Source organism: Heloderma suspectum, chromosome 12 (assembly GCF_057233095.1).
Source record: "Heloderma suspectum isolate Gila_16-S chromosome 12, 16-S_ref, whole genome shotgun sequence".
Classification (NCBI taxonomy): Eukaryota; Metazoa; Chordata; class Lepidosauria; order Squamata; family Helodermatidae; genus Heloderma; species Heloderma suspectum.
Window position 1 is genome coordinate 8,683,695 of NC_139469.1, and position 5,146 is coordinate 8,688,840.

General features: G+C 41.4%; 1 protein-coding gene across 3 annotated transcripts in view; it reads left to right on the forward strand.

The window, feature by feature from the left end:
* The window catches only part of SDK1 (sidekick cell adhesion molecule 1), an 851,863-nt gene that overhangs the window by 31,704 nt on the left and 815,013 nt on the right, over positions 1–5,146 (forward strand). The window lies entirely within an intron of this gene.

Consider the following 5,146-nt stretch of genomic DNA (forward strand, 5'->3'; position numbering starts at 1 on the left):
CCTCTTTTCCCAAGTGGTGAATTCTTAAAATAATATTTTACTTGGTCATGTATTGTAGTTCATTTGTCAGCTTATCAGCAAATCCTTTAAAAAGAATGTTTCTACTTTTGTAGTTGCACAGGTAACTGTGTAACTTACCTACATTAGTTAACCCTCTTTTCAAGCATCTTAATTTATGGCAGTGGTTTTCAACCCTTCTTTGGTTGAAAAACCACTGTAACATATCCTGTAGAACTTCAAACCCCTTTTCCTGTCCCTGTGCAAAGTAAAAAACAAATGAAGCAAAAAGCAGTAGTAAGCAATATATTTAATAATTGCAACATTCAAATAAAGACTGATTTTGGAAGATTCAGGATCAAAGGGCACAACTGCATCACAAGACTAGACTAAGCCATATGTTACTCATGGGTACTCCTACTTTTGGAATGGAGATGACTGGTCAGTGTAAGAGGGAAAAGCTAAGTGCCTGAGTTATAAAGTTGAGCAGGACCCCTGGGAGACTCTTGTAGAACTCAAGGGTTCTACAGAACCCTGGGTGGAAAATGCTGATTTATGGCAAGGGTTCCATAGAACCATTTCATTTCTATCTGAATTCACAAAGCTTAACCTTACAAGATTCAGCTTTGAAAGTAGAATGGTAGCCTTTTTATAAAACTTACTCTCTCCTTATTTTATTTTCTTTATGTACCAGAAGAGCTGAGAAGGGGGACTATTCTTTTTGAATATGCTGTAGAGATTTTGCTTAATTCCCTTTTAGACAGTCTACTCTTGAAGATTTAGAGAGGGTGTTTTACTCTGTTCAGTTTTTCATGAGCTTTGATACTGTAGATCATAAGATGTGAGTATAGTGAGATCAGAGCTTGGCAGGTGTTCATAGGACCATTCTCAAATGGTTGCATTTGTTACTGGAAAGTTAGTTCCAGCTGCTGGTGGTAGATGGGTGATATTCTTCAGTGGCATCTTAATTCCCCCAGTCTGCATATGAAACTGTTGGATGAGTTTGTGCAGAGTTTGGAGTGATACAACATCAGTATATTCATACATTCATTTTGTCTGACCCTGGTTTTGTGGTCATTTTAACTTATTTTAACATTGCTTTTCTGTCTGAAAAATATCTCAGTCATTTAGGGTGTGATTCTATGATTCTTGGGAGGGTATTTGAGAGGCCATAGGATATCACAGACCTCTCTTTCCATGGGTGAGAGATGGAGGTCCATGGGTGAAGAAGGAGGTCTGCCTCTGGTAGCCTCCTTATTGCAGCAGCAGGAACCGCAGCTGCCGTCCCTCTTTTACCATTGGTCTGCGTTGGATCAGAGGCACATTGAGGGAGGCTTTTGATCTACAGGCCCAAAGCCTTCCTGTTCCCCAGACAAGGGAGGGAAAATATGCCAGCCCTAGAGTTGGCGTGCGTATTTCCCCTCTTGCCTCCCCACCGTCTGCACTAGCTGGCCCAAGGCCAGCAGGATCTTGGAAGCTGTGGTTTCTCCACCACAGACTTTCCCTCCTCCATCACCATAGGATTTCTCTGCTAATGTAGCTAAAATGAAAACAATGTGATTTTTTGTTAGAAAATGAGCTTTTGTGTGAAGTATTTTCTCTCTGGTCCATGCTATTCCAAATGTACTCCCTGAAGGAAACATGTGTATGGTGTAGAAGTTGCAAATCTGGATAAACTTTGCTTCCTCCTTTTATTGTACTATCAACCGTTTAAAAGAAAAAAACACCAACTGTATTACTACTCTGGAAAATATTGCACCCCTGATTAGGAATGTACCTAACAGCTGGCATATAAGCATCCATTGGAGCTACTCATCAAATACGAGTCCATTAAAAGAGCTGATGGTTCAGCAGTGTCATAGTAACAGCTGAACATACACACCTGGTGTATTTACACACCTAGTGTTAATTAAACATATTCATAGCATCAGTAATATAGACCTGACTCTGGGATAGAGTTGTCTTAACTCTATAAAATAAGTATGAGTTGTTGGTTCTGAGTCCAAAGATGGAGTTAGTCCCACAGGGAGCACAGCACTGGGAAGCTGCTACCAAAAAGTTTTGAGCAGTTTCTGAATTCTTATTGGAAACTCTGAGGGAAGACCCATTGGCAAGCATCTCCATCTGAATCTATTTTTAACCAAATTGTGGTAGCTCCGGGGTCCCTAATAGTGGTAGCGGCTTAGCCTTGGTTCAGTCTCTCCATCATTACCACAATATCAGGGCCATTTTTTATTGATCATTTAGTATTCTAAGAGAGCGTAAGCAGGTTGACACCTATCCACCATTTTTTAAATTTGAAACTAAAGCACAGGCCTGAAGGGAAATATGTTTCTTTCCCCTTTACCTGAAAACAGGAGTTGCAATACTCACTAGTTTCTATCTGCAGGAAAGGGCTTCAACCCAGGGGAAAAGATACTGCACTTGGAGGTTGTTAGTACAAATTGTAGCCTCCCCCCACCCCCATGTGGCTACCTTTACATTAAAGAAAAAACCTGTAGTCCTCCTGTTGTGGAGCCTTTCCGCGTTGACTGCAGGCTCCCAGACAGCGACCATGTGATTGCTGAGAGGGGAAGTTTTTAATTTTCAAAGTTCCATGGAGATCAGTGAAACAGCACCATCAAGTGGCTGTTTTAATAGTGTAACAAACTGATTTAAATAGATCATTATTTCTGGATCTTTTTGAGATGGAATAACCAGGAAATGCCTCTGGATGTGTCCTGGAGGTTGGCAACATCTTGAAAAGGACCCGCAAACTTCCGTGAGTGAGCAATCTCAATAGCAGGATCAAAGCTCTGTTGAAGAAGCCCTGTGTGTGTACGCACGCTTCAAGCCTCAGGAGACTCCTTCTGGGGGTCTTGAAAGATACAGTGAGTAGATGCTGGAATAGCTGGAGCAATGTCCCACTTCCCTTTAGAATAGCTTCTCTTCAACCTCCTCTTTCTGCCCCACTCCAGATCTTTCTCTCCAGCCCTGCACTCTCCTTCCCCCTGGGTCCTATGAGTGCTAGTTACTCCTACTTACCAAACCCTTCTTCTTTGATCTGTCACCCCAACATACTCCTCCCCTATCCACACAAGCAGTTTATGCATGTCAACAACCTCTCTTTTAGCCTAGAGCCCAAGTTTGCTGTGAACGCAGCTAAGGTCCACATCAAGGCATAACTAGATGAAGCCTGGAGCATCCCCAACTGTTGTAATGGTTAACAAATCCATTTGCTCAGCTAATTCCCCCCCAAATCAATAAATGTGCTGCTGTGGTGTTATCCTCTTCAATACTGCCTGATTGTGGATCTCTTTGGGTGGGTATTGCCTTCTTCGTCATAGACACGCTATTTGCCAATATCTAAAGATTCCTTATAAACGTGTGTGGGTCTCGTTGGAACATGCATGAGTTCGTATCTGTATGAGTTTTCCCAATCTATACATAGCATTATCTTAATTACCCCCTGAGTACCACTGACATTCCTTTTGATTTTTTTTTTTTAAATATAAAGTTTTCACTTCATAGATTCCACTTTGATTCAAAAGCAGTACTTTTTCGGCTGCAAGTGTCCTATGGGCTTACTTCTTAGAGACTGTCAGTATCTTTTAGACACAAAGAATATTGAATTAAGCTTTATCCCTACCAATTTTGTATAACAGATGCAAATAACAGGCAGGCGCTTACAGTAATGGTTTGCACACATTAAAAGTGGTATATCAGGCAACTCAAGAGTTCCTGGAGAAGCTGTGACTTTTATCTATCGTCATTGCCTTTTCTGCGCTTATGTCAGGGTTGAACCAGTGATCTGGGGTTTCTGGAAAAATTTGAATTGGAAAATATTCTTATGCAAATTAGGTTAATTTGCATAGGGGTATTTGCATAGGAAAATTTTCAGTTTGCTTTGGAAAATATTCTGTTGCCCTGGAGTATGGAATGGGCAACTTGTAGCCCTCCAGATGCTTTGGTCTACAACTCCCCTCACACCTCAGCATTGGCTAATGGGAACCATAGGCCCAAAATCTGGAAGGCTACAAGTTGCCTACCCCTGCTCTAGAGAGATCTACTTTAGGATGTTTATTTTACTTGTATTTAGTAAACAACAAAGCTAAAAAAGAGTACTCCATGTTAATTTTTTGTCCCAATTCACAAATATTTGACCTGAAATATTTGAGGAAAAAATTAAAGCACACTTAATATGATGTTAATGTTATATTATATAGCCACTTTTATTGAAATACTTGTAAAATTTAAAAACAATAACATGAACTTCACTTATATTGCTTACATTTAAGAAGAAAAAAGGTACAAAAAACTGTTGACACACTAATTTAGCAACCCAAAGAAATGTGCATGATATGCTGATAACCACTCATCTCTTTCAACATTCAACTCTCTTCCAGTGAAGTTGTTGGGGCATCTTTGGTTTTGCTGTCACTGTTTATTAGTTCCATTTGACTCTGAGACATATATGTATTTCAGTAACATATATGTATGCTAGGGATAATGACCTGAAAAAAAAATTAATTACAATTTTGAAACATCCAAGCTTGCTTAATACTGTATTTACAATTGGCATACATTCTTTTTTATTAATGAACTTGGGGAACATGGGTGGGAGGGTGCTGTTGCACTTGTGTCCTGCTTCTGGGTTCCCGGTCAGCAGCTGGTTGGCCACCGTGTGAACAGAATGCTGTACTAGATGGACTCTTGGTCTAATCCAGCATGCCTCTTCTTAAGTTGGGTCCTGGTTGTCCCCAAGCGGTTCCCCAATACAAATAACCTGTATAGCCTTGGCAGCAGTCCCCTGGGTTAAAAATACTGATGGTGAATGCTAGGTCAGTGAATGGTAAGACAGCTGCCATCCAGGACTTGATCCTGTATATTACAGATACCTGGTTGGATGAAGCTGGGGGTGTTAATCTATCTCAGCTTTGTTCCCCAGGGTTTTCTGTAGAACAACAGGCTAGACCTGGGGGGTGGGGTGGGGCGGAGTTGCTGTGGTCTCTCATGATACTATCCCCCTCACCAGGTGCCCTGGCCCACAGTCTACTGGGTTTGGGTGTGTATACTTAAAAGTGGGTGTACCGCCCACCCCGCTGCCCAACAGTCTCCCTTCCTGAGCTAGCCAGGGTTATCTTGGTGGCAGTGATGGAGTCCCCTCGGC